Source organism: Anabrus simplex, chromosome 10, assembly GCF_040414725.1.
Source record: "Anabrus simplex isolate iqAnaSimp1 chromosome 10, ASM4041472v1, whole genome shotgun sequence".
Taxonomy (NCBI): domain Eukaryota; kingdom Metazoa; phylum Arthropoda; class Insecta; order Orthoptera; family Tettigoniidae; genus Anabrus; species Anabrus simplex.
The window spans coordinates 7507897-7532930 of record NC_090274.1 but is presented as its reverse complement, the minus strand read 5'-3'; the positions used below and the strand labels follow the sequence as shown (position 1 = coordinate 7532930).

General features: G+C 45.1%; 1 long non-coding RNA gene and 93 other non-coding genes across 94 annotated transcripts in view; 93 read left to right on the top strand and 1 right to left on the bottom strand.

The window, feature by feature from the left end:
• LOC136882429 (uncharacterized) overlaps positions 1–25034 on the bottom strand; it is a 380234-nt gene that overhangs the window by 347925 nt on the left and 7275 nt on the right. The gene's annotated exons all lie outside the window — the stretch shown is intronic.
• On the top strand, positions 1250–1323 carry TRNAI-AAU (transfer RNA isoleucine (anticodon AAU)). Its single transcript has one exon. It is a non-coding gene; the product is annotated as a tRNA-Ile (tRNA).
• TRNAI-AAU (transfer RNA phenylalanine (anticodon AAA)) lies at positions 1440–1513 on the top strand. Its single transcript has one exon. It is a non-coding gene; the product is annotated as a tRNA-Ile (tRNA).
• On the top strand, positions 1820–1893 carry TRNAI-AAU (transfer RNA isoleucine (anticodon AAU)). The gene has a single exon. It is a non-coding gene; the product is annotated as a tRNA-Ile (tRNA).
• On the top strand, positions 2003–2076 carry TRNAI-AAU (transfer RNA isoleucine (anticodon AAU)). The gene has a single exon. It is a non-coding gene; the product is annotated as a tRNA-Ile (tRNA).
• On the top strand, positions 2193–2266 carry TRNAI-AAU (transfer RNA isoleucine (anticodon AAU)). Its single transcript has one exon. It is a non-coding gene; the product is annotated as a tRNA-Ile (tRNA).
• On the top strand, positions 2383–2456 carry TRNAI-AAU (transfer RNA isoleucine (anticodon AAU)). Its single transcript has one exon. It is a non-coding gene; the product is annotated as a tRNA-Ile (tRNA).
• TRNAI-AAU (transfer RNA isoleucine (anticodon AAU)) lies at positions 2573–2646 on the top strand. The gene has a single exon. It is a non-coding gene; the product is annotated as a tRNA-Ile (tRNA).
• TRNAI-AAU (transfer RNA isoleucine (anticodon AAU)) lies at positions 2763–2836 on the top strand. The gene has a single exon. It is a non-coding gene; the product is annotated as a tRNA-Ile (tRNA).
• On the top strand, positions 3144–3217 carry TRNAI-AAU (transfer RNA isoleucine (anticodon AAU)). Its single transcript has one exon. It is a non-coding gene; the product is annotated as a tRNA-Ile (tRNA).
• Positions 3327–3400, top strand: TRNAI-AAU (transfer RNA asparagine (anticodon AUU)). Its single transcript has one exon. It is a non-coding gene; the product is annotated as a tRNA-Ile (tRNA).
• Positions 3517–3590, top strand: TRNAI-AAU (transfer RNA isoleucine (anticodon AAU)). Its single transcript has one exon. It is a non-coding gene; the product is annotated as a tRNA-Ile (tRNA).
• TRNAI-AAU (transfer RNA isoleucine (anticodon AAU)) lies at positions 4086–4159 on the top strand. The gene has a single exon. It is a non-coding gene; the product is annotated as a tRNA-Ile (tRNA).
• On the top strand, positions 4459–4532 carry TRNAI-AAU (transfer RNA isoleucine (anticodon AAU)). Its single transcript has one exon. It is a non-coding gene; the product is annotated as a tRNA-Ile (tRNA).
• On the top strand, positions 4649–4722 carry TRNAI-AAU (transfer RNA isoleucine (anticodon AAU)). Its single transcript has one exon. It is a non-coding gene; the product is annotated as a tRNA-Ile (tRNA).
• TRNAI-AAU (transfer RNA isoleucine (anticodon AAU)) lies at positions 4838–4911 on the top strand. The gene has a single exon. It is a non-coding gene; the product is annotated as a tRNA-Ile (tRNA).
• Positions 5021–5094, top strand: TRNAI-AAU (transfer RNA isoleucine (anticodon AAU)). The gene has a single exon. It is a non-coding gene; the product is annotated as a tRNA-Ile (tRNA).
• TRNAI-AAU (transfer RNA isoleucine (anticodon AAU)) lies at positions 5400–5473 on the top strand. The gene has a single exon. It is a non-coding gene; the product is annotated as a tRNA-Ile (tRNA).
• TRNAI-AAU (transfer RNA isoleucine (anticodon AAU)) lies at positions 5589–5662 on the top strand. Its single transcript has one exon. It is a non-coding gene; the product is annotated as a tRNA-Ile (tRNA).
• On the top strand, positions 5779–5852 carry TRNAI-AAU (transfer RNA isoleucine (anticodon AAU)). Its single transcript has one exon. It is a non-coding gene; the product is annotated as a tRNA-Ile (tRNA).
• Positions 5969–6042, top strand: TRNAI-AAU (transfer RNA isoleucine (anticodon AAU)). Its single transcript has one exon. It is a non-coding gene; the product is annotated as a tRNA-Ile (tRNA).
• On the top strand, positions 6349–6422 carry TRNAI-AAU (transfer RNA isoleucine (anticodon AAU)). The gene has a single exon. It is a non-coding gene; the product is annotated as a tRNA-Ile (tRNA).
• TRNAI-AAU (transfer RNA isoleucine (anticodon AAU)) lies at positions 6729–6802 on the top strand. Its single transcript has one exon. It is a non-coding gene; the product is annotated as a tRNA-Ile (tRNA).
• On the top strand, positions 6919–6992 carry TRNAI-AAU (transfer RNA isoleucine (anticodon AAU)). The gene has a single exon. It is a non-coding gene; the product is annotated as a tRNA-Ile (tRNA).
• On the top strand, positions 7109–7182 carry TRNAI-AAU (transfer RNA isoleucine (anticodon AAU)). Its single transcript has one exon. It is a non-coding gene; the product is annotated as a tRNA-Ile (tRNA).
• On the top strand, positions 7299–7372 carry TRNAI-AAU (transfer RNA isoleucine (anticodon AAU)). Its single transcript has one exon. It is a non-coding gene; the product is annotated as a tRNA-Ile (tRNA).
• On the top strand, positions 7489–7562 carry TRNAI-AAU (transfer RNA isoleucine (anticodon AAU)). The gene has a single exon. It is a non-coding gene; the product is annotated as a tRNA-Ile (tRNA).
• Positions 7672–7745, top strand: TRNAI-AAU (transfer RNA isoleucine (anticodon AAU)). Its single transcript has one exon. It is a non-coding gene; the product is annotated as a tRNA-Ile (tRNA).
• TRNAI-AAU (transfer RNA isoleucine (anticodon AAU)) lies at positions 7863–7936 on the top strand. The gene has a single exon. It is a non-coding gene; the product is annotated as a tRNA-Ile (tRNA).
• Positions 8053–8126, top strand: TRNAI-AAU (transfer RNA isoleucine (anticodon AAU)). Its single transcript has one exon. It is a non-coding gene; the product is annotated as a tRNA-Ile (tRNA).
• TRNAI-AAU (transfer RNA isoleucine (anticodon AAU)) lies at positions 8243–8316 on the top strand. The gene has a single exon. It is a non-coding gene; the product is annotated as a tRNA-Ile (tRNA).
• Positions 8433–8506, top strand: TRNAI-AAU (transfer RNA isoleucine (anticodon AAU)). Its single transcript has one exon. It is a non-coding gene; the product is annotated as a tRNA-Ile (tRNA).
• On the top strand, positions 8813–8886 carry TRNAI-AAU (transfer RNA asparagine (anticodon AUU)). Its single transcript has one exon. It is a non-coding gene; the product is annotated as a tRNA-Ile (tRNA).
• Positions 9191–9264, top strand: TRNAI-AAU (transfer RNA isoleucine (anticodon AAU)). Its single transcript has one exon. It is a non-coding gene; the product is annotated as a tRNA-Ile (tRNA).
• TRNAI-AAU (transfer RNA isoleucine (anticodon AAU)) lies at positions 9381–9454 on the top strand. The gene has a single exon. It is a non-coding gene; the product is annotated as a tRNA-Ile (tRNA).
• TRNAI-AAU (transfer RNA isoleucine (anticodon AAU)) lies at positions 9571–9644 on the top strand. The gene has a single exon. It is a non-coding gene; the product is annotated as a tRNA-Ile (tRNA).
• TRNAI-AAU (transfer RNA isoleucine (anticodon AAU)) lies at positions 9761–9834 on the top strand. The gene has a single exon. It is a non-coding gene; the product is annotated as a tRNA-Ile (tRNA).
• TRNAI-AAU (transfer RNA isoleucine (anticodon AAU)) lies at positions 9951–10024 on the top strand. The gene has a single exon. It is a non-coding gene; the product is annotated as a tRNA-Ile (tRNA).
• Positions 10134–10207, top strand: TRNAI-AAU (transfer RNA isoleucine (anticodon AAU)). The gene has a single exon. It is a non-coding gene; the product is annotated as a tRNA-Ile (tRNA).
• On the top strand, positions 10324–10397 carry TRNAI-AAU (transfer RNA isoleucine (anticodon AAU)). Its single transcript has one exon. It is a non-coding gene; the product is annotated as a tRNA-Ile (tRNA).
• On the top strand, positions 10514–10587 carry TRNAI-AAU (transfer RNA isoleucine (anticodon AAU)). The gene has a single exon. It is a non-coding gene; the product is annotated as a tRNA-Ile (tRNA).
• TRNAI-AAU (transfer RNA isoleucine (anticodon AAU)) lies at positions 10697–10770 on the top strand. The gene has a single exon. It is a non-coding gene; the product is annotated as a tRNA-Ile (tRNA).
• On the top strand, positions 10887–10960 carry TRNAI-AAU (transfer RNA isoleucine (anticodon AAU)). The gene has a single exon. It is a non-coding gene; the product is annotated as a tRNA-Ile (tRNA).
• On the top strand, positions 11077–11150 carry TRNAI-AAU (transfer RNA isoleucine (anticodon AAU)). Its single transcript has one exon. It is a non-coding gene; the product is annotated as a tRNA-Ile (tRNA).
• On the top strand, positions 11267–11340 carry TRNAI-AAU (transfer RNA isoleucine (anticodon AAU)). Its single transcript has one exon. It is a non-coding gene; the product is annotated as a tRNA-Ile (tRNA).
• On the top strand, positions 11457–11530 carry TRNAI-AAU (transfer RNA isoleucine (anticodon AAU)). The gene has a single exon. It is a non-coding gene; the product is annotated as a tRNA-Ile (tRNA).
• Positions 11647–11720, top strand: TRNAI-AAU (transfer RNA isoleucine (anticodon AAU)). Its single transcript has one exon. It is a non-coding gene; the product is annotated as a tRNA-Ile (tRNA).
• Positions 11837–11910, top strand: TRNAI-AAU (transfer RNA isoleucine (anticodon AAU)). The gene has a single exon. It is a non-coding gene; the product is annotated as a tRNA-Ile (tRNA).
• TRNAI-AAU (transfer RNA isoleucine (anticodon AAU)) lies at positions 12027–12100 on the top strand. The gene has a single exon. It is a non-coding gene; the product is annotated as a tRNA-Ile (tRNA).
• TRNAI-AAU (transfer RNA isoleucine (anticodon AAU)) lies at positions 12217–12290 on the top strand. Its single transcript has one exon. It is a non-coding gene; the product is annotated as a tRNA-Ile (tRNA).
• TRNAI-AAU (transfer RNA isoleucine (anticodon AAU)) lies at positions 12407–12480 on the top strand. Its single transcript has one exon. It is a non-coding gene; the product is annotated as a tRNA-Ile (tRNA).
• TRNAI-AAU (transfer RNA isoleucine (anticodon AAU)) lies at positions 12596–12669 on the top strand. Its single transcript has one exon. It is a non-coding gene; the product is annotated as a tRNA-Ile (tRNA).
• On the top strand, positions 12786–12859 carry TRNAI-AAU (transfer RNA isoleucine (anticodon AAU)). The gene has a single exon. It is a non-coding gene; the product is annotated as a tRNA-Ile (tRNA).
• Positions 12976–13049, top strand: TRNAI-AAU (transfer RNA isoleucine (anticodon AAU)). Its single transcript has one exon. It is a non-coding gene; the product is annotated as a tRNA-Ile (tRNA).
• Positions 13166–13239, top strand: TRNAI-AAU (transfer RNA isoleucine (anticodon AAU)). Its single transcript has one exon. It is a non-coding gene; the product is annotated as a tRNA-Ile (tRNA).
• Positions 13356–13429, top strand: TRNAI-AAU (transfer RNA isoleucine (anticodon AAU)). Its single transcript has one exon. It is a non-coding gene; the product is annotated as a tRNA-Ile (tRNA).
• Positions 13546–13619, top strand: TRNAI-AAU (transfer RNA isoleucine (anticodon AAU)). Its single transcript has one exon. It is a non-coding gene; the product is annotated as a tRNA-Ile (tRNA).
• TRNAI-AAU (transfer RNA isoleucine (anticodon AAU)) lies at positions 13729–13802 on the top strand. Its single transcript has one exon. It is a non-coding gene; the product is annotated as a tRNA-Ile (tRNA).
• On the top strand, positions 14108–14181 carry TRNAI-AAU (transfer RNA isoleucine (anticodon AAU)). The gene has a single exon. It is a non-coding gene; the product is annotated as a tRNA-Ile (tRNA).
• Positions 14298–14371, top strand: TRNAI-AAU (transfer RNA isoleucine (anticodon AAU)). Its single transcript has one exon. It is a non-coding gene; the product is annotated as a tRNA-Ile (tRNA).
• Positions 14488–14561, top strand: TRNAI-AAU (transfer RNA isoleucine (anticodon AAU)). The gene has a single exon. It is a non-coding gene; the product is annotated as a tRNA-Ile (tRNA).
• On the top strand, positions 14678–14751 carry TRNAI-AAU (transfer RNA isoleucine (anticodon AAU)). Its single transcript has one exon. It is a non-coding gene; the product is annotated as a tRNA-Ile (tRNA).
• TRNAI-AAU (transfer RNA isoleucine (anticodon AAU)) lies at positions 14868–14941 on the top strand. The gene has a single exon. It is a non-coding gene; the product is annotated as a tRNA-Ile (tRNA).
• Positions 15241–15314, top strand: TRNAI-AAU (transfer RNA isoleucine (anticodon AAU)). The gene has a single exon. It is a non-coding gene; the product is annotated as a tRNA-Ile (tRNA).
• TRNAI-AAU (transfer RNA isoleucine (anticodon AAU)) lies at positions 15424–15497 on the top strand. Its single transcript has one exon. It is a non-coding gene; the product is annotated as a tRNA-Ile (tRNA).
• TRNAI-AAU (transfer RNA isoleucine (anticodon AAU)) lies at positions 15614–15687 on the top strand. The gene has a single exon. It is a non-coding gene; the product is annotated as a tRNA-Ile (tRNA).
• TRNAI-AAU (transfer RNA isoleucine (anticodon AAU)) lies at positions 15804–15877 on the top strand. The gene has a single exon. It is a non-coding gene; the product is annotated as a tRNA-Ile (tRNA).
• TRNAI-AAU (transfer RNA isoleucine (anticodon AAU)) lies at positions 15994–16067 on the top strand. The gene has a single exon. It is a non-coding gene; the product is annotated as a tRNA-Ile (tRNA).
• On the top strand, positions 16184–16257 carry TRNAI-AAU (transfer RNA isoleucine (anticodon AAU)). Its single transcript has one exon. It is a non-coding gene; the product is annotated as a tRNA-Ile (tRNA).
• Positions 16374–16447, top strand: TRNAI-AAU (transfer RNA isoleucine (anticodon AAU)). The gene has a single exon. It is a non-coding gene; the product is annotated as a tRNA-Ile (tRNA).
• Positions 16751–16824, top strand: TRNAI-AAU (transfer RNA isoleucine (anticodon AAU)). The gene has a single exon. It is a non-coding gene; the product is annotated as a tRNA-Ile (tRNA).
• TRNAI-AAU (transfer RNA isoleucine (anticodon AAU)) lies at positions 16941–17014 on the top strand. Its single transcript has one exon. It is a non-coding gene; the product is annotated as a tRNA-Ile (tRNA).
• On the top strand, positions 17131–17204 carry TRNAI-AAU (transfer RNA isoleucine (anticodon AAU)). Its single transcript has one exon. It is a non-coding gene; the product is annotated as a tRNA-Ile (tRNA).
• TRNAI-AAU (transfer RNA isoleucine (anticodon AAU)) lies at positions 17321–17394 on the top strand. Its single transcript has one exon. It is a non-coding gene; the product is annotated as a tRNA-Ile (tRNA).
• On the top strand, positions 17511–17584 carry TRNAI-AAU (transfer RNA isoleucine (anticodon AAU)). Its single transcript has one exon. It is a non-coding gene; the product is annotated as a tRNA-Ile (tRNA).
• Positions 17701–17774, top strand: TRNAI-AAU (transfer RNA isoleucine (anticodon AAU)). Its single transcript has one exon. It is a non-coding gene; the product is annotated as a tRNA-Ile (tRNA).
• Positions 17891–17964, top strand: TRNAI-AAU (transfer RNA isoleucine (anticodon AAU)). The gene has a single exon. It is a non-coding gene; the product is annotated as a tRNA-Ile (tRNA).
• TRNAI-AAU (transfer RNA isoleucine (anticodon AAU)) lies at positions 18841–18914 on the top strand. Its single transcript has one exon. It is a non-coding gene; the product is annotated as a tRNA-Ile (tRNA).
• On the top strand, positions 19030–19103 carry TRNAI-AAU (transfer RNA isoleucine (anticodon AAU)). The gene has a single exon. It is a non-coding gene; the product is annotated as a tRNA-Ile (tRNA).
• On the top strand, positions 19213–19286 carry TRNAI-AAU (transfer RNA isoleucine (anticodon AAU)). The gene has a single exon. It is a non-coding gene; the product is annotated as a tRNA-Ile (tRNA).
• Positions 19396–19469, top strand: TRNAI-AAU (transfer RNA isoleucine (anticodon AAU)). Its single transcript has one exon. It is a non-coding gene; the product is annotated as a tRNA-Ile (tRNA).
• TRNAI-AAU (transfer RNA isoleucine (anticodon AAU)) lies at positions 19586–19659 on the top strand. The gene has a single exon. It is a non-coding gene; the product is annotated as a tRNA-Ile (tRNA).
• TRNAI-AAU (transfer RNA isoleucine (anticodon AAU)) lies at positions 19776–19849 on the top strand. Its single transcript has one exon. It is a non-coding gene; the product is annotated as a tRNA-Ile (tRNA).
• TRNAI-AAU (transfer RNA isoleucine (anticodon AAU)) lies at positions 19966–20039 on the top strand. The gene has a single exon. It is a non-coding gene; the product is annotated as a tRNA-Ile (tRNA).
• Positions 20156–20229, top strand: TRNAI-AAU (transfer RNA isoleucine (anticodon AAU)). The gene has a single exon. It is a non-coding gene; the product is annotated as a tRNA-Ile (tRNA).
• TRNAI-AAU (transfer RNA isoleucine (anticodon AAU)) lies at positions 22014–22087 on the top strand. Its single transcript has one exon. It is a non-coding gene; the product is annotated as a tRNA-Ile (tRNA).
• On the top strand, positions 22204–22277 carry TRNAI-AAU (transfer RNA isoleucine (anticodon AAU)). The gene has a single exon. It is a non-coding gene; the product is annotated as a tRNA-Ile (tRNA).
• TRNAI-AAU (transfer RNA phenylalanine (anticodon AAA)) lies at positions 22577–22650 on the top strand. The gene has a single exon. It is a non-coding gene; the product is annotated as a tRNA-Ile (tRNA).
• Positions 22767–22840, top strand: TRNAI-AAU (transfer RNA isoleucine (anticodon AAU)). Its single transcript has one exon. It is a non-coding gene; the product is annotated as a tRNA-Ile (tRNA).
• On the top strand, positions 23149–23222 carry TRNAI-AAU (transfer RNA isoleucine (anticodon AAU)). Its single transcript has one exon. It is a non-coding gene; the product is annotated as a tRNA-Ile (tRNA).
• Positions 23332–23405, top strand: TRNAI-AAU (transfer RNA isoleucine (anticodon AAU)). Its single transcript has one exon. It is a non-coding gene; the product is annotated as a tRNA-Ile (tRNA).
• On the top strand, positions 23522–23595 carry TRNAI-AAU (transfer RNA isoleucine (anticodon AAU)). The gene has a single exon. It is a non-coding gene; the product is annotated as a tRNA-Ile (tRNA).
• Positions 23903–23976, top strand: TRNAI-AAU (transfer RNA isoleucine (anticodon AAU)). Its single transcript has one exon. It is a non-coding gene; the product is annotated as a tRNA-Ile (tRNA).
• On the top strand, positions 24093–24166 carry TRNAI-AAU (transfer RNA isoleucine (anticodon AAU)). The gene has a single exon. It is a non-coding gene; the product is annotated as a tRNA-Ile (tRNA).

Sequence of the window (25034 nt, the reverse complement as noted above, 5' to 3'; positions counted from 1 at the left end):
CCAACTTGAATATGTTGCTGTATCCTACCCAATAAAGACTTTGTGGGAGGGTGTTTTCATTCCCCTAACGCCTCGAACCTTCCGCGAGAGGATATAAACTGCTGATTTTTGGGTCTCCGGGCCACTTCTGTTCCATCTTTCAGTGTGTCAAGTACATAGCAGGGGGCGGGAAGCGCCTGTTTCTTCGGCGACAGTCAACAACCAGGTAATGGCCGATTAATTACTTCTTTTCTTGCTTGCTCAGCAGTTTAACTCTCGGGGCGGGTCCGAAGTTTTTCCATTATGTAACGTTCCTTAAAAATGTAAAGAAACTCGTATCTATTCTATCTTTTAAACTACGTATTGGGATAGAGATTGCGTAACCCTCTCGAGCTCCCACTCATATTGTTTTGAGGTGAACTTATTTTCTCAACCTATTCTTCCTTGACATTATGTAAATTTGTTTCTTTTCTAAAGTCACCTCCGTAGTATGGGATTAGCCCTTGCATCAGCGGCCTAGAGCCAAATTAGATTTTAAAATCAAAGTGTAATAGGAGCGCAGACCGCCTCCTCTCAAATTGTTATTTTGGAGGTCATGTAATTACCCCTTTTCATTTAATAGACCTCAGTAGGTTGGGTATTTTTCCCCTCGTCTATGTCCATTGAGGAAAACTTGAAGGTGGAGTTTGGTGTGGCCTTTGAGAGGCTTAGGGTTGAGAGCGAGTGGCTCTCTTCGAAAATTGAGTGTTGTATGCCTCGTGGAGGCTTTTCGGTGTAATTTGGAGCAAGTGCTCCTGAGCATGAATGGGGTTTTCTGCCCCTCTGTTAAGACTTATTTTGAAGTAAGGTTGGGCTGATTGCCCAAGCATTGTGAAGTCAGGGCTCGAAGCCCAAATTCTGTAAATATTGTAACTACCCTTTTGACTTGCTACTCTGTACCTGCCATGTTTGTTATTTCTTTATTTTGAAAAGAAAATATAACCTTGTTAAATTTTACATGCACTATAATTTCGTAGCTTGAGACCCGTTCATACCCGCACCTTCTTTCACGCATAACTACCGCAAAAACACGGTAAAAGTTGCCAACAGGCCCGTTAGCTCAGTAGGTTAGAGCGTCGTGATAATAACGCGAAGGTCGTGGGTTCGAACCCCCACGGGCCGACGTTTTACGGTTTGGTCGATATAGTGTTCAGATTAGTCCCTATCCACGAACTATAAAAATTAGTGGACTACCGCTGAAATATTACATATATATCACAGGTTACCAACAGGCCCGTTAGCTCAGTATGTTAGAGCGTCGTGCTAATAACGCGAAGTTCGTGGGTTCGATCCCCCCACGGGCCGATGTTTTACGGTTTGGTCGATATAGTGTTCAGATTAGTCCCTATCCACGAACTATAAAGTATAAACATTAGTGGACTACCGCTGAAATATTACATATATATCGCAGGTTACCAACAGGCCCGTTAGCTCAGTAGGTTAGAGCGTCGTGCTAATAACGCGAAGGTCGTGGCTTCGATCCCCCCACGGGCCAATGTTTTACGGTTTGGTCGATATAGTGTGCAGATTAGTCCCTATTCACGAACTATAAATTTTAAACATTAGTGGACTACCGCCGAAATATTACATATATATCGCAGGTTACCAAAAGGCCCGTTAGATCAGTAGGTTAGAGCGTCGTGCTAATAACGCGAAGGTCGTGGGTTCGATCCCCCCCCGGGCCAATGTTTTACGGTTTGGTCGATACAGTGTGCAGATTAGTCCCTATCCACGAACTATAAAGTATAAACATTAGTGGACTACCGCTGAAATATTACATATATATCGCAGGTTACCAACAGGCCCGTTAGCTCAGTAGGTTAGAGCGTCGTGCTAATAACGCGAAGGTCGTGGGTTCGATCCCCCCCCGGGCCAATGTTTTACGGTTTGGTCGATATAGTGTGCAGATTAGTCCCTATCCACGAACTATAAACATTAGTGGACTACCGCTGAAATATTACATATATATCGCAGGTTACCAACAGGCTCGTTAGCTCAGTAGGTTAGAGCGTCGTGCTAATAACGCGAAGGTCGTGGGTTCGATCCTCCCACGGGCCAATATTTTACGGTTTGGTCGATATAGTGTGCAGATTAGTCCCTATCCACGAACTATAAAGTATACACATTAGTGGACTACCGCTGAAATATTACATATATATCGCAGGTTACCAACAGGCCCGTTAGCTCATTAGGTTAGAGCGTCGTGCTAATAACGCGAAGGTCGTGGGTTCGATCCCCCCACGGGCCAATGTTTTACGGTTTGGTCGATAGAGTGTGCAGATTAGTCCCTATCCACGAACTATAAATTATAAACATTAGTGGACTACCGCTGAAATATTACATATATATCTCAGATTACCAACAGGCCCGTTAGCTCAGTAGGTTAGAGCGTCGTGCTAATAACGCGAAGGTCGTGGGTTCGATCCCCCCACGGGCCAATGTTTTACGGTTTGGTCGATATAGTGCGTAGATTAGTCCCTATCCACGAACTATAAAGTATACACATTAGTGGACTACCGCTGAAATATTACATATATATCGCAGGTTACCAACAGGCCCGTTAGCTCAGTAGGTTAGAGCGTCGTGCTAATAACGCGAAGGTCGTGGGTTCGATTCCCCCACGGGCCAATGTTTTACGGTTTGGTCGATACAGTGTGCAGATTAGTCCCTATCCAAGAACTATAAAGTATAAACATTAGTGGACTACCGCTGAAATATTACATATATATCGCAGGTTACCAACAGGCCCGTTAGCTCAGTAGGTTAGAGCGCCACGCTAATAACGCGAAGGTCGTGGGTTCGATCCCCCCACGGGCCAATGTTGTACGGTTTGGTCGATATAGTGTGCAGATTAGTCCCTATCCACGAACTATAAAGTATACAAATTTGTGGACTACCGCTGAAATATTACATATATATCTCGGGTTACCAACAGGCCCGTTGGTTCAGTAGGTTAGAGCGTCGTGCTAATAACGCGAAGGTCGTGGGTTCGATCCCCCCCCCGGGCCAATGTTTTACGGTTTGGTCGATATAGTGTGCAGATTAGTCCCTATCCACGAACTATAAAGTATAAACATTAGTGGACTACCCCTGAAATATTACGTATATATCGCAGGCTACCAAAAGGCCCGTTAGCTCAGTAGGTTAGAGCGTCGTGCTAATAACGCGAAGGTCGTGGGTTCGATTCCCCCACGGGCCAATGTTTTACGGTTTGGTCGATATAGTGTGCAGATTAGTCCCTATCCACGAACTATAAACATTAGTGGACTACCTTTGAAATTTTACATATATATCGCAGGTTACCAACAGGCCCGTTAGCTCAGTAGGTTAGAGCGTCGTGCTAATAACGCGAAGGTCGTGGGTTCGATCCCCCCACGGGCCAATGTTTTACGGTTTGGTCGATATAGTTTGCAGATTAGTCCCTATCCACGAACTACAAAGTATAAACATTAGTGGACTACCGCTGAAATATTACATATATATCTCAGGTTACCAACAGGCCCGTTAGCTCAGTAGGTTAGAGCGTCGTGCTAATAACGCGAAGGTCGTGGGTTCGATCCCCCCACGGGCCAATGTTTTACGGTTTGGTCGATACAGTGTGCAGATTAGTCCCTATCCACGAACTATAAAGTATAAACATTAGTGGACTACCGCTGAAATATTACATATATATCGCAGGTTACCAACAGGCCCGTTAGCTCAGTAGGTTAGGGCGTCGTGCTAATAACGCGAAGGTCGTGGGTTCGATCCACCCACTGGCCAATGTTTTACGGTTTGGTCGATATAGTGTGCAGATTAGTCCCTATCCACGAACTGTAAAGTATAAACATTAGTGGACTACCGCTGAAATATTACATATATATCTCAGGTTACCAACAGGCCCGTTAGCTCAGTAGGTTAGGGCGTCGTGCTAATAACGCGAAGGTCGTGGGTTCGATCCACCCACTGGCCAATGTTTTACGGTTTGGTCGATATAGTGTGCAGATTAGTCCCTATCCACGAACTGTAAAGTATAAACATTAGTGGACTACCGCTGAAATATTACATATATATCTCAAATTCAAACAGGCCCGTTAGCTCAGTAGGTTAGAGCGTCGTGCTAATAACGCGAAGGTCGTGGGTTCGATCCCCCCACGGGCCAATGTTTTACGGTTTGGTCGATATAGTGTGCAGATTAGTCCCTATCCACGAACTATAAACATTAGTGGACTACCGTTGAAATATTACATATATATCTCAGGTTACCAACAGGCCCGTTAGCTCTGTAGGTTAGAGCGTCGTGCTAATAACGCGAAGGTCGTGGGTTCGATCCTCCCACGGGCCAATGTTTTACGGTTTGGTCGATATAGTGTGCAGATTAGTCCCTATCCACGAACTATAAAGTATAAACATTAGTGGACTACCGCTGAAATATTGCATATATATCGCAGGTTACCAACAGGCCCGTTAGCTCAGTAGGTTAGAGCGTCGTGCTAATAACGCGAAGGTCGTGGGTTCGATCCTCCCACGGGCCAATGTTTTACGGTTTGGTCGATATAGTGTGCAGATTAGTCCCTATCCACGAACTGTAAAGTATAAACATTAGTGGACTACCGCTGAAATATTACATATATATCACAGGTTACCAACAGGCCCGTTAGCTCAGTAGGTTAGAGCGTCGTGCTAATAACGCGAAGGTCGTGGGTTCGATCCCCCCACGGGCCAATGTTTTCGGTTTGGTCGATATAGTGTGCAGATTAGTCCCTATCCACGAACTATAAAGTATAAACTTTTGTGGACTACCGCTGAATTATTACATATATATCTCAGGTTACCAACAGGCCCGTTAGCTCAGTAGGTTAGAGCGTCGTGCTAATAACGCGAAGGTCGTGGGTTCGATCCCCCCACGGGCCAATGTTTTACGGTTTGGTCGATATAGTGTGCAGATTAGTCCCTATCCACGAACTATAAACATTAGTGGACTACCGTTGAAATATTACATATATATCTCAGGTTACCAACAGGCCCGTTAGCTCTGTAGGTTAGAGCGTCGTGCTAATAACGCGAAGGTCGTGGGTTCGATCCCCCGACGGGCCAATGTTTTCGGTTTGGTCGATATAGTGTGCAGATTAGTCCCTATCCACGAACTATAAAGTATAAACATTTGTGGACTACCGCTGAAATATTACATATATATCGCAGGTTACCAACAGGCCCGTTAGCTCAGTAGGTTAGAGCTTCGTGCTAATAACGCGAAGGTCGTGTGTTCGATCCCTCCACGGGCCAATGTTTTACGGTTTGGTCGATATAGTGTGCAGATTAGTCCCTATCCACGAACTATAAAGTATACACATTAGTGGACTACCGCTGAAATATTACATATATATCGCAGGTTACCAACAGGCCCGTTAGCTCAGTAGGTTAGAGCGTCGTGCTAATAACGCGAAGGTCGTGGGTTCGATCCCCCCACGGGCCAATGTTTTCGGTTTGGTCGATATAGTGTGCAGATTAGTCCCTATCCACGAACTATAAAGTATAAACATTAGTGGACTACCGCTGAAATTTTGCATATATATCTCAGGTTACCAAGAGGCCCGTTAGCTCAGTAGGTTAGAGCGTCGTGCTAATAACGCGAAGGTCGTGGGTTCGATCCCCCCACGGGACAATCTTTTACGGTTTGGTCGATACAGTGTGCAGATTAGTCCCTATCCACGAACTATAAAGTATACACATTAGTGGACTACCGCTGAAATATTACATATAAATCGCAGGTTACCAACAGGCCCGTTAGCTCAGTAGGTTAGAGCGTCGTGCTAATAACGCGAAGGTCGTGGGTTCGATCCCCCCACGGGACAATCTTTTACGGTTTGGTCGATACAGTGTGCAGATTAGTCCCTGTCCACGATCTACAAAGTATAAACATTAGTGGACTACCGCTGAAATATTACATATATATCGCAGGTTACCAACAGGCCCGTTAGCTCAGTAGGTTAGAGCATCGCGCTAATAACGCGAAGGTCGTGGGTTCGATCCCCCCAAGGGCCAATGTTTTACGGTTTGGTCGATATAGTCTGCAGATTAGTCCCTATCCACGAACAAAAAAGTATAAACATTAGTGGACTACCGCTGAAATATTGCATATATATCTCAAATTACCAACAGGCCCGTTAGCTCAGTAGGTTAGAGCGTCGTGCTAATAACGCAAAGGTCGTGGGTTCGATCCCTCCACGGGCGAATGTTTTACGGTTTGGTCGATATAGTGTGCAGATTAGTCCCTATCCACGAACTGTGAAGTATAAACATTAGTGGACTACCGCTGAAATATTACATATATATCGCAGGTTACCAACAGGCCCGTTAGCTCAGTAGGTTAGAGCGTCGTGCTAATAACGCGAAGGTCGTGGGTTCGATCCCCCCACGGGCCAATGTTTTACGGTTTGGTCGATATAGTGTGCAGATTAGTCCCTATCCACGAACTATAAAGTATAAACATTTGTGGACTACCGCTGAAATTTTGCATATATATCTCAGATTACCAACAGGCCAGTTAGCTCAGTTGGTTAGAGCTTTGTCCTAATAACGCGAAGGTCGTGGGTTCGATCCCCCCACGGGCCAATGTCTTACGGTTTGGTCGATATAGTGTGCAGATTAGTCCCTATCCACGAACTATGAAGTCTTAACATTAGTGGACTACCGCTGAAATATTACATATATATCGCAGGTTACCAACAGGCCCGTTAGCTCAGTAGGTTAGAGCGTCGTGCTAATGACGCGAAGGTCGTGGGTTCGATCCCCCCACGGGCCAATGTCTTACGGTTTGGTCGATATAGTGTGCAGATTAGTCCCTATCCACGAACTATAAGTTTTAAACATTAGTGGACTACCGCCGATATATTACATATATATCGCAGGTTACCAAAAGGCCCGTTAGCTCAGTAGGTTAGAGCGTCGTGCTAATGACGCGAAGGTCGTGGGTTCGATCCCCCCACGGGCCAATGTTTTACGGTTTGGTCGATATAGTGTGCAGATTAGTCTCTATCCACGAACTGTAAAGTATAAACATTACCGGACTACCGTTGAAATATTACATATATATCGCGGGTTACCAACAGGCCCGTTAGCTCAGTAGGTTAGAGCGTCGTGCTAATGACGCGAAGGTCGTGGGTTCGATCCCAGCACGGGCCAATGTCTTACGTTTTGGTCGATATAGTGTGCAGATTAGTCCCTATCCACGATCTATAAAGTATAAACATTAGTGGACTACCGCCGAAATATTACATATATATCGCAGGTTGCCAACAGGACCGTTAGCTCAGTAGGTTAGAGCGTCGTGCTAATAACGCGAAGGTCGTGGGTTCGATCCCCCCACGGGCCAATGTTTTACGGTTTGGTCGATATAGTGTGCAGATTAGTCTCTATCCACGAACTGTAAAGTATAAACATTAGTGGACTACCGCTGAAATTTTACATATATATCGCAGGTTACCAACAGGCCCGTTAGCTCAGTAGGTTAGAGCGTCGTGCTAATAACGCGAAGGTCGTGGGTTCGATCCCCCCACGGGCCTTTGTTTTACGGTTTGGTCGATATAGTGTACAGATTAGTCCCTATCCACGAGTTATAAACATTACTGGACTACCTTTGAAATATTACATATATATAGCAGGTTACCAACAGGCCCGTTAGCTCAGTAGGTTAGAGCGTCGTGCTAATAACGCGAAGGTCGTGGGTTCGATCCCCCCACTGGCCAATATTTTACGGTTTGGTCGATATAGTGTGCAGATTAGTCCCCATTCCACGAACTGTAAAGTATAAACAATAGTGGACTACCGCTGAAATATTGCATATATATCTCAAATTACGAACAGGCCCGTTAGCTCAGTAGGTTAGAGCGTCGTGCTAATAACGCAAAGGTCGTGGGTTCGATCCCCCCACGGGCCAATGTTTTACGGTTTGGTCGATATAGTGTGCAGATTATTCCCTATCCACGAACTATAAAGTATAAACATTAGTGGACTACCGCTGAAATATTACATATATATCTCAAGTTACCAACAGGCCCGTTAGCTCAGTAGGTTAGAGCGTCGTGCTAATAACGCGAAGGTCGTGGGTTCGATCCCCCCACGGGCCAGTGTTTTACGGTTTGGTCGATATAGAGTGCAGATTAGTCCCTATCCACGAACTATAAAGTATAAACATTCGTGGACTACCACTGAAATTTTGCAAATATATCTCAGATTACCAACAGGCCCGTTAGCTCATTTGGTTAGAGCGTTGTGCTAATAACGCGAAGGTCGTGGGTTCGATCCCCCCACGGGCCATTGTCTTAACGTTTGGTCGATATAGTGTGCAGATTAGTCCCTATCCACGAACTATAAAGTATAAACATTAGTGGACTACCGCTGAAATATTACATATATATCGCAGGTTACCAACAGGCCCGTTAGCTCAGTAGGTTAGAGCGTCGTGCTAATGACGCGAAGGTCGTGGGTTCGATCCCCCCACGGGCCATTGTCTTAACGTTTGGTCGATATAGTGTGCAGATTAGTCCCTATCGACGAACTATAAAGTATAAACATTAGTGGACTACCGCTGAAATATTACATATATATCGCAGGTTACCAACAGGCCCGTTAGCCCAGTAGGTTAGAGCGTTGTCCTAATAACGCGAAGGTCGTGGTTTCGATCCCCCCACGGGCCAATGTTTTACGGATTGGTCGATATAGTGTGCAGATTAGTCCCTATCCACGAACTATAAAGTATAAACATTAGTGGACTACCGCTGAAATATTACATATATATCTCAGGTTACCAACAGGCCCGTTAGCTCAGTAGGTTAGAGCGTCGTGCTAATAACGCGAAGGTCGTGGGTTCGATCCCAGCACGGGCCAATGTCTTACGTTTTGGTCGATATAGTGTACAGATTAGTCCCTATCCACGAACTGTAAAGTATAAACATTAGTGGACTACCGCTGAAATATTACATATTTATCGCAGGTTACCAACAGGCCCGTTAGCTCAGTAGGTTAGAGCGTCGTGCTAATAACGCGATGGTCGTGGGTTCGATTCCTACGGGCCAATATTTTACGCTTTGGTCGATATAGTGTGCATATTAGTCCCTATCCACGAACTATGATGTATACACATTAGTGGACTACCGCTGAAATATTACATATATATCTCAGGTTACCAACAGGCCCGTTAGCTCAGTAGGTTAGAGCGTCGTGCTAATAACGCGATGGTCGTGGGTTCGATCCCCCCACGGGCCAATGTTTTACGGTTTGGTCGACATAGTGTGCAGATTAGTCCCTATGCACGAACTATAAAGTATAAACATTAGTGGACTACCGCTGAAAAATTACATATATATCGCAGGCTACCAACAGGCCCGTTAGCTCAGTAGGTTAGAGCGTCGTGCTAATGACGCGAAGGTCGTGGGTTCGATCCCCCCACGGGCCAATGTTTTACGGTTTGGTCGACATAGTGTGCAGATTAGTCCCTATCCACGAACTATAAAGTATAAACATTAGTGGACTACCCCTGAAATATTACGTATATATCGCAGGCTACCAACAGGCCCGTTAGCTCAGTAGGTTAGAGCGTCGTGCTAATAACGCGAAGGTCGTGGGTTCGATCCCTCCACGGGCCAATGTTTTACGGTTTGGTCGATATAGTGTGCAGATTAGTCCCTATCCACGAACTATAAAGTATAAACATTAGTGGACTACCCCTGAAATATTACGTATATATCGCAGGCTACCAACAGGCCCGTTAGCTCAGTAGGTTAGAGCGTCGTGCTAATAACGCGAAGGTCGTGGGTTCGATCCCCCCACGGGCCAATGTTTTACGGTTTGGTCGATATAGTGTGTAGATTAGTCACTATCCACGAACTATAAAGTATAAACATTAGTGGACTACCGCTGAAATATTACATATATATCGCACGTTACCAACAGGCCCGTTAGCTCAGTAGGTTAGAGCGTCGTGCTAATAACGCGAAGGTCGTGGATTCGATTCCCCCACGGGCCAATGTTTTACGGTTTGGTCGATATAGTGTGCAGATTAGTCCCTATCCACGAACTATAAACATTACCGGACTACCGTTGAAATATTACATATATATCGCGGGTTACCAACAGGCCCGTTAGCTCAGTAGGTTAGAGCGTCGTGCTAATGACGCGAAGGTCGTGGGTTCGATCCCAGCACGGGCCAATGTCTTACGTTTTGGTCGATATAGTGTGCAGATTAGTCCCTATCCACGATCTATAAAGTATAAACATTAGTGGACTACCGCCGAAATATTACATATATATCGCAGGTTGCCAACAGGCCCGTTAGCTCAGTAGGTTAGATCGTCGTGCTAATAACGCGAAGGTCGTGGGTTCGATCCCCCCACGGGCCAATGTTTTACGGTTTGGTCGATATAGTGTGCAGATTAGTCTCTATCCACGAACTGTAAAGTATAAACATTAGTGGACTACCGCTGAAATTTTACATATATATCGCAGGTTACCAACAGGCCCGTTAGCTCAGTAGGTTAGAGCGTCGTGCTAATAACGCGAAGGTCGTGGGTTCGATCCCCCCACGGGCCTTTGTTTTACGGTTTGGTCGATATATTGTACAGATTAGTCCCTATCCACGAGTTATAAACATTACTGGACTACCTTTGAAATATTACATATATATCTCAAATTACGAACAGGCCCGTTAGCTCAGTAGGTTAGAGCGTCGTGCTAATAACGCAAAGGTCGTGGGTTCGATCCCCCCACGGGCCAATGTTTTACGGTTTGGTCGATATAGTGTGCAGATTATTCCCTATCCACGAACTATAAAGTATAAACATTAGTGGACTACCGCTGAAATATTACATATATATCACAAGTTACCAACAGGCCCGTTAGCTCAGTAGGTTAGAGCGTCGTGCTAATAACGCGAAGGTCGTGGGTTCGATCCCCCCACGGGCCAGTGTTTTACGGTTTGGTCGATATAGAGTGCAGATTAGTCCCTATCCACGAACTATAAAGTATAAACATTCGTGGACTACCGCTGAAATTTTGCAAATATATCTCAGATTACCAACAGGCCCGTTAGCTCAGTTGGTTAGAGCGTCGTGCTAATAACGCGAAGGTCGTGGGTTCGATCCCCCCACGGGCCATTGTCTTAACGTTTGGTCGATATAGTGTGCAGATTAGTCCCTATCCACGAACTATAAAGTATAAACATTAGTGCACTACCGCTGAAATATTACATATATATCGCAGGTTACCAACAGGCCCGTTAGCTCAGTAGGTTAGAGCGTCGTGCTAATGACGCGAAGGTCGTGGGTTCGATCCCCCCACGGGCCATTGTCTTAACGTTTGGTCGATATAGTGTGCAGATTAGTCCCTATCCACGAACTATAAAGTATAAACATTAGTGCACTACCGCTGAAATATTACATATATATCGCAGGTTACCAACAGGCCCGTTAGCTCAGTAGGTTAGAGCGTCGTGCTAATAACGCGAAGGTCGTGGGTTCGATCCCCCCACGGGCCAATGTTTTACGGATTGGTCGATATAGTGTGCAGATTAGTCCCTATCCACGAACTATAAAGTATAAACATTAGTGGACTACCGCTGAAATATTACATATATATCTCAGGTTACCAACAGGCCCGTTAGCTCAGTAGGTTAGAGCGTCGTGCTAATAACGCGAAGGTCGTGGGTTCGATCCCAGCACGGGCCAATGTCTTACGTTTTGCTCGATATAGTGTACAGATTAGTCCCTATCCACGAACTGTAAAGTATAAACATTAGTGGACTACCGCTGAAATATTACATATTTATCGCAGGTTACCAACAGGCCCGTTAGCTCAGTAGGTTAGAGCGTCGTGCTAATAACGCGATGGTCGTGGGTTCGATGCCCCCACGGGCCAATATTTTACGCTTTGGTCGATATAGTGTGCAGATTAGTCCCTATCCACGAACTATGATGTATACACATTAGTGGACTATCGCTGAAATATTACATATATATCGCAGGTTACCAACAGGCCCGTTAGCTCAGTAGGTTAGAGCGTCGTGCTAATAACGCGATGGTCGTGGGTTCGATCCCCCCACGGGCCAATGTTTTACGGTTTGGTCGACATAGTGTGCAGATTAGTCCCTATGCACGAACTATAATGTATAAACATTAGTGGACTACCGCTGAAAAATTACATATATATCGCAGGCTACCAACAGGCCCGTTAGCTCAGTAGGTTAGAGCGTCGTGCTAATGACGCGAAGGTCGTGGGTTCGATCCCCCCACGGGCCAATGTTTTACGGTTTGGTCGACATAGTGTGCAGATTAGTCCCTATCCACGAACTATAAAGTATAAACATTAGTGGACTACCGCCGAAATATTACATATATATCGCAGGTTACCAACAGGCCCGTTAGCTCAGTAGGTTAGAGCGTCGTGCTAATAACGCGAAGGTCGTGGGTTCGATCCCCCCACGGGCCAATGTTTTACGGTTTGGTCGACATAGTGTGCAGATTAGTCCCTATCCACGAACTATAAAGTATAAACATTAGTGGACTACCGCTGAAAGTTACATATATATCGCAGGCTACCAACAGGCCCGTTAGCTCAGTAGGTTAGAGCGTCGTGCTAATAACGCGAAGGTCGTGGGTTCGATCCCTCCACGGGCCAATTTTTTACGGTTTGGTCGATATAGTGTGCAGATTAGTCTCTATCCACGAACTATAAAGTATAAACATTAGTGGACTACCGCTTAAATATTGCATATATATCTCAAATTACGAACAGGCCCGTTAGCTCAGTAGGTTACAGCGTCGTGCTAATAACGCGAAGGTCGTGGGTTCGATTCCCCCACGGGCCAATATTTTTCGGTTTGGTCGATAGAGTGTGCAGATTAGTCCCTATCCACGAACTATAAAGTATACACATTAGTGGACTACCGCTGAAATATTACATATATATCGCAGATCACCAACAGGCCCGTTAGCTCAGTAGGTTAGAGCGTCGTGCTAATAACGCGAAGGTCGTGGGTTCGATCCCCCCACGGGCCAATATTTTACGGTTTGGTCGATACAGTGTGCAGATTAGTCCCTATCCACGAACTATAAAGTATACACATTAGTGGACTACCGCTGAAATATTACATATATATCGCAGGTTACCAACAGGCCCGTTAGCTCAGTAGGTTAGAGCGTCGTGATAATAACGCGAAGGTCGTGGGTTCGATCCCCCCACGGGCCAATGTTTTACGGTTTGGTCGATATAGTGTGCAGATTAGTCCCTATCCACGAACTATAAAGTATAAACATTAGTGGACTACCGCTGAAATATTGCATATATATCGCAGGTTACCAACAGGCCCGTTAGCTCAGTAGGTTAGAGCGTCGTGCAAATAACGCGAAGGTCGTGGGTTCGATTCCCCCACGGGCCAATGTTTTACGGTTTGGTCGATATAGTGTGCAGATTAGTCCCTACCCACGAACTAAAAAGTATAAAAATTAGTGGACTACCGCTGAAATATTACATATATATCTCAGGTTACCAACAGGCCCGTTAGCTCAGTAGGTTAGAGCGTCGTGCTAATAACGCGAAGGTCGTGGATTCGATTCCCCCACGGGCCAATGTTTTACGGTTTGGTCGATATAGTGTGCAGATTAGTCCCTATCCACGAACTATAAACATTAGTGGACTACCGCCGAAATATTACATATATATCGCAGGTTACCAAAAGGCCCGTTAGCTCAGTAGGTTAGAGCGTCGTGCTAATAACGCGAAGGTCGTGGGTTCGATCCCCCCACGCGCCAATGTTTTACGGTTTGGTCGATATAGTGTGCAGATTAGTCGATATCCACGAACTGTAAAGTATAAACATTAGTGGACTACCGCTGAAATATTGCATATATATCTCAAATTACCAACAGGCCCGTTAGCTCAGTAGGTTAGAGCGTTGTCCTAATAACGCGAAGGTCGTGGTTTCGATCCCCCCAGGGCCAACGTTTTACGGTTTGGTCGATAAAGTGCGCAGATTAGTCCCTATCCACGAACTATAAAGTATAAACATTAGTGGACTACCGCTGAAATATTACATATATATCTCAGGTTACCAACAGGCCCGTTAGCTCAGTAGGTTAGAGCGTCGTGCTAATAACGCGAAGGTCGTGGGTTCGATCCCCCCACGGGCCAATGTTTTACGGTTTGGTCGATATAGTCTGCAGATTAGTCCCTATCCACGAACAAAAAAGTTTGAACATTAGTGGACAACCGCTGAAATATTACATATATATCGCAATTTACCAATAGGACCGTTAGCTCAGTAGGTTAGAGCGTCGTGCTAATAACGCGAAGGTCGTGGGTTCGATCCTCCCACGGGCCAATGTTTTACGGTTTGGTCGATATAGTGTGCAGATTAGTCCCTGTCCACGAACTATAAAGTATACAAATTAGTGGACTACCGCTGAAATATTACATATATATCTCAGTTTACCAACAGGCCCGTTAGCTCAGTAGGTTAGAGGGTCGTGCTAATAACGCGAAGGTCGTGGGTTCGATCCCCCCACGGGCCGATGTCTTACGGATTGGTCGATATAGTGTGCAGATTAGTCCCTATCCACGAACTATAACGTATAAACATTAGTGGACTACCGCTGAAATATTACATATATATCTCAGGTTACCAACAGGCCCGTTAGCTCAGTAGGTTAGAGCGTCGTGCTAATAACGCGAAGGTCGTGGGTTCGATCCCCCCACGGGCCAATGTTTTACAGTTTGGTCGATATAGTGTGCTGATTAGTCTCTATCCACGAACTATAAAGTATAAACATTAGTGGACTACCGCTGAAATATTACATATATATCTCAGGTTACCAACAGGCCCGTTAGCTCAGTAGGTTAGAGCGTCGTGCTAATAACGCGAAGGTCGTGGGTTCGATCCTCCCACGGGCCTATGTCTTACGGTTTGGTCGATACAGTGTGCAGATTAGTACCTATCCACGAACTATAAAGTATAAACATTAATGGACTACCGCTGAAATATTACATATATATCGCAGGTTACCAACAGGCCCGTTAGCTCAGTAGCTTAGAGCGTCGTGCAAATAACGCGAAGGTCGTGGGTTCGATTCCCCCACGGGCCAATGTTTTACGATTTGGTCGATATAGTGTGCAGATTAGTCCCTATCCACGAACTATAAACATTAGTGGACTACCGCTGAAATATTTCATATATATCTCAGTTTACCAACAGGCCCGTTAGCTCAGTAGGTTAGAGGGTCGTGCTAATAACGCGAAGGTCGTGGGTTCGATCCCCCCACGGGCCGATGTCTTACGGATTGGTCGATATAGTGTGCAGATTAGTCCCTATCCACGAACTATAAACATTAGTGGATTACCGCTGAAATATTACATATATATCGCAGGTTGCCAACAGGCCCGTTAGCTCAGTAGGTTAGAGCGTCGTGCTAATGACGCGAAGGTCGTGGGTTCGATCCCCCCACGGGCCAATGTTTTACGGTTTGGTCGATATAGTGTGCAGATTAGTCCCTATCCACGAACTATAAAGTATAAACATTAGTGGACTACCGCTGAAATATTACATATATATCTCAGGTTACCAACAGGCCCGTTAGCTCAGTAGGTTATAGCGTCGTGCTAATGACGCGAAGGTCGTGGGTTCGATCCCCCCACGGGCCAATGTCTTACGGTTTGGTCGATATAGTGTGCAGATTAGTCCCTATCCACGAACTATAAGGTATAAACATTAGTGGACTACCGCTGAAATATTGCATATATATCTCAGGTTACCAACAGGCCCGTTAGCTCAGTAGGTTAGAGCGTCGTGCTAATAACGCGAAGGTCGTGGGTTCGATCCCTCCACGGGCCAATGTTTTACGGTTTGGTCGATATAGTGTGCAGATTAGTCCCTATCCACGAACTATAAAGTATAAACATTACTGGACTACCGCTGAAATATTAAATATATATATCAGGTTACCAACAGGCCCGTTAGCTCAGTAGGTTAGAGCGTCGTGCTAATAACGCGAAGGTCGTGGGTTCGATCCCCCCACGGGCCAATGTTTTACGGTTTGGTCGATACAGTGTGCAGATTAGTGCCTATCCACGAACTATAAAGTATAAACATTAGTGGACTACCGCTGAAATATTACATATATATCTCAGGTTACCAACAGGCCCGTTAGCTCAGTAGGTTAGAGCGTCGTGCTAATAACGCGAAGGTCGTGGGTTCGATCCCCCCACGGGCCAATGTTTTACGGTTTGGTCGATACAGTGTGCAGATTAGTCCCTATCCACGAACTATAAAGTATAAACATTAGTGGACTACCGCTGAAATATTACATATATATCGCAGGTTACCAACAGGCCCGTTAGCTCAGTAGGTTAGAGCGTCGTACAAATAACGCGAAGGTCGTGGGTTCGATCCCCCCACGGGCCAATATTTTTCGGTTTGGTCGATATAGTGTGCAGATTAGTCCCTATCCACGAACTATAAAGTATAAACATTAGTGGACTACCGCTGAAATATTACATATATATCGCAGGTTACCAACAGGCCCGTTAGCTCAGTATTAGAGCGTCGTGCTAATAACGCAAAGGTCGTGGGTTCGATCCCCCACGGGCCAATGTCTTACGTTTTGGTCGATATAGTGTGCAGATTAGTCCCTATCCACGAACTATAAAGTATAAACATTAGTGGACTACCGCTGAAATATTACATATATATCTCAGGTTACCAACAGGCCCGTTAGCTCAGTAGGTTAGAGCGTCGTGCTAATAACGCGAAGGTCGTGGGTTCGATGCCCCCACGGGCCAATATTTTACGCTTTGGTCGATATAGTGTGCAGATTAGTCCCTATCCACGAACTATAAAGTATAAACATTAGTAGACTACCGCTGAAATTTTACATATATATCGCAGGTTACCAACAGGCCCGTTAGCTCAGCAGGTTAGAGCGTCGTGCTAATAACGCGAAGGTCGTGGGTTCGATCCCCCCACGGGCCAATGTTTTACGGTTTAGTCGATATAGTGTGCAGATCAGTTCCTGTCCACGAACTATAAAGTATAAACATTAGTGGACTACCGCTGAAATATTGCATATATATCGCAGGTTACCAACAGGCCCGTTAGCTCAGTAGGTTAGAGCGTCGTGCAAATAACGCGAAGGTCGTGGGTTCGATTCCCCCACGGGCCAATGTTTTACGGTTTGGTCGATATAGTGTGCAGATTAGTCCCTATCCACGAACTATAAAGTATAAACATTAGTGGACTACCGCTGAAATATTACGTATATATCGCAGGCTACCAACAGGCCCGTTAGCTCAGTAGGTTAGAGCGTCGTGCTAATAACGCGAAGGTCGTGGGTTCGATCCCCCCACGGGCCAATGTTTTACGGTTTGGTCGATATAGTGTGTAGATTAGTCACTATCCACGAACTATAAAGTATAAACATTAGTGGACTCCCCCTGAAATATTACATATATATCGCAGGTTACCAACAGGCCCGTTAGCTCAGTAGGTTAGAGCGTCGTGCAAATAACGCGAAGGTCGTGGGTTCGATCCCCCCACGGGCCAATGTTTTACGGTTTGGTCGATATAGTGTGTAGATTAGTCCCTATCCACGAACTATAAAGTATAAACCTTAGTGGACTACCGCTGAAATATTACATATATATCGCACGTTACCAACAGGCCCGTTAGCTCAGTAGGTTAGAGCGTCGTGCTAATACCGCGAAGGTCGTGGATTCGATTCCCCCACGGGCCAATGTTTTACGGTTTGGTCGATATAGTGTGCAGATTAGTCCCTATCCACGAACTAAAAAGTATAAACATTAGTGGACTACCGCTGAAATATTGCATATATATCGCAGGTTACCAAAAGGCCCGTTAGCTCAGTAGGTTAGAGCGTCGTGCTAATAACGCGAAGGTCGTGGGTTCGATCCCCCCACGGGCCAATGTTTTACGGTTTGGTCGATATAGTGTGCAGATCAGTTCCTGTCCACGAACTATCAAGTATAAACATTACTGGACTACTTTTGAAATATTACATATATATCGCAGGTTACCAACAGGCCCGTTAGCTCAGTAGGTTAGAGCGTCGTGCTAATAACGCGAAGGTCGTGGGTTCGATCCTCCCACGGTCCAACGTTTTACGGTTTGGTCGATAAAGTGCGCAGATTAGTCCCTATCCACGAACTATAAAGTATACAAATTAGTGGACTACCGCTGAAATATTACATATATATCTCAGTTTACCAACAGGCGCGTTAGCTCAGTAGGTTAGAGGGTCGTGCTAATAACGCGAAGGTCGTGGGTTCGATCCCCCCACGGGCCGATGTCTTACGGATTGGTCGATATAGTGTGCAGATTAGTCCCTATCCACGAACTATAAAGTATAAACATTAGTGGACTACCGCTGAAATATTACATATATATCGCAGGTTACCAACAGGCCCTTTTGCTCAGTAGGTTACAGCGTCGTGCTAATAACGCGAAGGTCGTGGGTTCGATCCCCCCACGGGCCAATGTTTTACGGTTTGGTCGATACAATGTGCAGATTAGTCCCTATCCACGAACTATAAAGTATAAACATTAGTGGACTACCGCTGAAATATTACATATATATCGCAGGTTACCAACAGGCCCGTTAGCTCAGTAGGTTAGAGCGTCGTGCTAATAACGCGAAGGTCGTGGGTTCGATCCTCCCACGGTCCAACGTTTTACGGTTTGGTCGATAAAGTGCGCAGATTAGTCCCTATCCACGAACTATAAAGTATACAAATTAGTGGACTACCGCTGAAATATTACATATATATCGCAGGTTACCAACAGGCCCGTTAGCTCAGTAGGTTAGAGCGTCGTGCTAATAACGCGAAGGTCGTGGGTTCGATCCCCCCACGGGCCAATGTTTTACGGTTTGGTCGATATAGTTTGCAGATTAGTCCCTATCCACGAACTATAAAGAATAACATTAGTGGACTACCGCTGAAATATTACATACATATCGCAGGTTACCAACAGGCCCGTTAGCTCAGTAGGTTAGAGCGTCGTGCTAATAACGCGAAGGTCGTGGGTTCGATCCCCCCACGGGCCATTGTTTTACGGTTTGGTCGATATAGTGTGCAGATTAGTCCCTATCCACGAACTATAAACATTAGTGGACTACCGCTGAAATATTACATATATATCTCAGGTTACCAACAGGCCCGTTAGCTCAGTAGGTTAGAGCGTCGTGCTAATAACGCGAAGGTCGTGGGTTCGATCCCCCCACGGGCCATTGTTCTACGGTTTGGTCGATATAGTGTGCAGATTAGTCCCTATCCACGAACTATAAACATTAGTGGACTACCGCTGAAATATTACATATATATCTCAGGTTACCAACAGGCCCGTTAGCTCAGTAGGTTAGAGCGTCGTGCTAATAACGCGAAGGTCGTGGGTTCGATCCCTCCACGGGCCAATGTTTTACGGTTTGGTCGATATAGTGTGCAGATTAGTCCCTATCCACGAACTATAAAGTATACACATTACTGGACTACCTTTGAAATATTACATATAAATCTCAGGTTACCAACAGGCCCGTTAGCTCAGTAGGTTAGAGCGTCGTGCTAATAACGCGAAGGTCGTGGGTTCGATTCCCCCACGGGCCAATGTTTTACGGTTTGGTCGATACAGTGTGCAGATTAGTCCCTATCCACGAACTATAAAGTATAAACATTAGTGGACTACCGCTGAAATATTACATATATATCGCAGGTTACCAACAGGCCCGTTAGCTCAGTAGGTTAGAGCGTCGTGCTAATAACGCGAAGGTCGTGGGTTCGATCCCCCCACGGGCCAATGTTTTACGGTTTGGTCGATACAGTGTGCAGATTAGTCCCTATCCACGAACTATAAAGTATAAACATTAGTGGACTACCGCTGAAATATTACATATATATCGCAGGTTACCAACAGGCCCGTTAGCTCAGTAGGTTAGAGCGTCGTGCTAATAACGCGAAGGTCGTGGGTTCGATCCTCCCACGGGCCAATGTTTTACAGTTTGGTCGATATAGTGTGCTGATTAGTCCCTATCCACGAACTATGAAGTATAAACATTAGTGGACTACCGCTGAAATATTACATATATATCGCAGGTTACCAACAGGCCCGTTAGCTCAGTAGGTTAGAGCGTCGTGCTAATAACGCGAAGGTCGTGGGTTCGATCCCCCCACGGGCCAATGTTTTACGGTTTGGTCGATACAGTGTGCAGATTAGTCCCTATCCACGAACTATAAATTTTAAACATTAGTGGACTACCGCTGAAATATTACATATATATCTCAGGTTACTGTACCGGGCGGTACACCTCCACGCCGCTAATTTAAAAGTTGCGCCAGTTGAAACTCCTCTGCTGGAGGAAGTCTGAACTTTATTGACGGTATTAATTTTCAAGTTTCTCAGAAGATGTCACTACCTGGAAATTTTGGAGTTTTTGAACTGTGTCATTTTCGACGTATTTTTGTTTTGCTTGTAGTAAGAAGTGTGAACTTTCTCTTCTAGAGGACACTACTGAAGATCAACAATAGTGCACCCTAGTGCGGAGTGAAAGGACTGTTTTTTTGGAGAAATTTTTATTTCAAAAGTTTGTTTCTTGTTAAATTTCTTTCTGTTATTGTTTAAGTTGGCTGTATACCCCTCTCTTTCCCCTTGTTTTGTATTTACCCAATCCCGAATTTCTTTTATTAATTTCTGACCAATCCGAGGTATCTTCCCCCAACTTGAATATGTTGCTGTATCCTACCCAATAAAGACTTTGTGGGAGGGTGTTTTCATTCCCCTAACGCCTCGAACCTTCCGCGAGAGGATATAAACTGCTGATTTTTGGGTCTCCGGGCCACTTCTGTTCCATCTTTCAGTGTGTCAAGTACATAGCAGGGGGCGGGAAGCGCCTGTTTCTTCGGCGACAGTCAACAACCAGGTAATGGCCGATTAATTACTTCTTTTCTTGCTTGCTCAGCAGTTTAACTCTCGGGGCGGGTCCGAAGTTTTTCCATTATGTAACGTTCCTTAAAAATGTAAAGAAACTCGTATCTATTCTATCTTTTAAACTACGTATTGGGATAGAGATTGCGTAACCCTCTCGAGCTCCCACTCATATTGTTTTGAGGTGAACTTATTTTCTCAACCTATTCTTCCTTGACATTATGTAAATTTGTTTCTTTTCTAAAGTCACCTCCGTAGTATGGGATTAGCCCTTGCATCAGCGGCCTAGAGCCAAATTAGATTTTAAAATCAAAGTGTAATAGGAGCGCAGACCGCCTCCTCTCAAATTGTTATTTTGGAGGTCATGTAATTACCCCTTTTCATTTAATAGACCTCAGTAGGTTGGGTATTTTTCCCCTCGTCTATGTCCATTGAGGAAAACTTGAAGGTGGAGTTTGGTGTGGCCTTTGAGAGGCTTAGGGTTGAGAGCGAGTGGCTCTCTTCGAAAATTGAGTGTTGTATGCCTCGTGGAGGCTTTTCGGTGTAATTTGGAGCAAGTGCTCCTGAGCATGAATGGGGTTTTCTGCCCCTCTGTTAAGACTTATTTTGAAGTAAGGTTGGGCTGATTGCCCAAGCATTGTGAAGTCAGGGCTCGAAGCCCAAATTCTGTAAATATTGTAACTACCCTTTTGACTTGCTACTCTGTACCTGCCATGTTTGTTATTTCTTTATTTTGAAAAGAAAATATAACCTTGTTAAATTTTACATGCACTATAATTTCGTAGCTTGAGACCCGTTCATACCCGCACCTTCTTTCACGCATAACTACCGCAAAAACACGGTAAAAGTTGCCAACAGGCCCGTTAGCTCAGTAGGTTAGAGCGTCGTGATAATAACGCGAAGGTCGTGGGTTCGAACCCCCACGGGCCGACGTTTTACGGTTTGGTCGATATAGTGTTCAGATTAGTCCCTATCCACGAACTATAAAAATTAGTGGACTACCGCTGAAATATTACATATATATCACAGGTTACCAACAGGCCCGTTAGCTCAGTATGTTAGAGCGTCGTGCTAATAACGCGAAGTTCGTGGGTTCGATCCCCCCACGGGCCGATGTTTTACGGTTTGGTCGATATAGTGTTCAGATTAGTCCCTATCCACGAACTATAAAGTATAAACATTAGTGGACTACCGCTGAAATATTACATATATATCGCAGGTTACCAACAGGCCCGTTAGCTCAGTAGGTTAGAGCGTCGTGCTAATAACGCGAAGGTCGTGGCTTCGATCCCCCCACGGGCCAATGTTTTACGGTTTGGTCGATATAGTGTGCAGATTAGTCCCTATTCACGAACTATAAATTTTAAACATTAGTGGACTACCGCCGAAATATTACATATATATCGCAGGTTACCAAAAGGCCCGTTAGATCAGTAGGTTAGAGCGTCGTGCTAATAACGCGAAGGTCGTGGGTTCGATCCCCCCCCGGGCCAATGTTTTACGGTTTGGTCGATATAGTGTGCAGATTAGTCCCTATCCACGAACTATAAACATTAGTGGACTACCGCTGAAATATTACATATATATCGCAGGTTACCAACAGGCTCGTTAGCTCAGTAGGTTAGAGCGTCGTGCTAATAACGCGAAGGTCGTGGGTTCGATCCCCCCACGGGCCAATGTTTTACGGTTTGGTCGATAGAGTGTGCAGATTAGTCCCTATCCACGAACTATAAATTATAAACATTAGTGGACTACCGCTGAAATATTACATATATATCTCAGATTACCAACAGGCCCGTTAGCTCAGTAGGTTAGAGCGTCGTGCTAATAACGCGAAGGTCGTGGGTTCGATTCCCCCACGGGCCAATGTTTTACGGTTTGGTCGATACAGTGTGCAGATTAGTCCCTATCCAAGAACTATAAAGTATACAAATTTGTGGACTACCGCTGAAATATTACATATATATCTCGGGTTACCAACAGGCCCGTTGGTTCAGTAGGTTAGAGCGTCGTGCTAATAACGCGAAGGTCGTGGGTTCGATCCCCCCCCCCGGGCCAATGTTTTACGGTTTGGTCGATATAGTGTGCAGATTAGTCCCTATCCACGAACTATAAAGTATAAACATTAGTGGACTACCCCTGAAATATTACGTATATATCGCAGGCTACCAAAAGGCCCGTTAGCTCAGTAGGTTAGAGCGTCGTGCTAATAACGCGAAGGTCGTGGGTTCGATTCCCCCACGGGCCAATGTTTTACGGTTTGGTCGATATAGTGTGCAGATTAGTCCCTATCCACGAACTATAAACATTAGTGGACTACCTTTGAAATTTTACATATATATCGCAGGTTACCAACAGGCCCGTTAGCTCAGTAGGTTAGAGCGTCGTGCTAATAACGCGAAGGTCGTGGGTTCGATCCCCCCACGGGCCAATATTTTACGGTTTGGTCGATATAGTGTGCAGATTAGTCCCTATCCACGAACTATAAAGTATAAACATTAGTGGACTACCCCTGAAATATTACGTATATATCGCAGGCTACCAAAAGGCCCGTTAGCTCAGTAGGTTAGAGCGTCGTGCTAATAACGCGAAGGTCGTGGGTTCGATTCCCCCACGGGCCAATGTTTTACGGTTTGGTCGATATAGTGTGCAGATTAGTCCCTATCCAAGAACTATAAAGTATACAAATTTGTGGACTACCGCTGAAATATTACATATATATCTCGGGTTACCAACAGGCCCGTTGGTTCAGTAGGTTAGAGCGTCGTGCTAATAACGCGAAGGTCGTGGGTTCGATCCCCCCCCCGGGCCAATGTTTTACGGTTTGGTCGATATAGTGTGCAGATTAGTCCCTATCCACGAACTATAAAGTATAAACATTAGTGGACTACCCCTGAAATATTACATATATATCGCAGGTTACCAACAGGCCTGTTAGCTCAGTAGGTTAGAGCGTCGTGCTAATAACGCGAAGGTCGTGGGTTCGATCCCTCCACGGGCCAATGTTTTACGGTTTGGTCGATATAGTGTGCAGATTAGTCCCTATCCACGAACTATAAAGTATAAACATTAGTGGACTACCGCTGAAATATTACATATATATCTCAGGTTACCAACAGGCCCGTTAGCTCAGTAGGTTAGAGCGTCGTGCTAATAACGCGAAGGTCGTGGGTTCGATCCCCCCACGGGCCTATGTTTTACGGTTTGGTCGATATAGTCTTCAGATTAGTCCCTATCCACGAACAAAAAAGTTTGAACATTAGTGGACAACCGCTGAAATATTACATATATATCGCAAGTTACCAATAGGCCCGTTAGCTCAGTAGGTTAGAGCGTCGTGCTAATTTATTTATTTATTAACTAGCAAGATACCCGTGCTTCGCTACGGGATTATACTGAAATTTATAATTGAATGTTGTTTTAGATATATAATCAGCCGAAATCAGTCGTCTGTGAGACAGTGAGCTGAGCGGATGTGCTGAGTGGAGCGCGGAGCAATGGGTATCACGTTGACACAATATAGGATAGCGATCGGCAGATGGAACTGTATAAAGGGAAGCAGAATGGAAACAAGAATGGAGTTAAAGGGTGAAAAAAGGTTACTGGTGGCGGCGGTGGTGATGGTGTTGCTGATAATAGGAGGAGTAGAGATTAATCCCGGCCCAGGTCCAGTAGGTTCCATTGGATGGGAAGAGTACGAGGCGATTAGAGAGATGATTAGAGAGGCTTGTCAGACGGAGCAAATAAAAGAAATGTTCCGAGAGTTATCCAGGGAATTTATGGACCTAAAATTGAGTATCAAAGAAGATGTAAAGAAGTTTGTGGGGGAGGAAGGGTGTAATAAAGATGAATTAGACCTATTGAAGCAGAAGGTAAGAAGCCTGGAGTGGGACCTGAGAGAAACTAAGAGAGCAGTCGAGAAGAGTCTACAAGACAACGTTAGAAAAAATATCTTCATATACGGTGTCCAAGAAGAAGAAAGAGAGTCTAAAGTCGAACTAGTGTACAAAGTGGTAGAAGTTATCCAGAACAGGATGAAGATCAACTTCAGTGAAGTTGA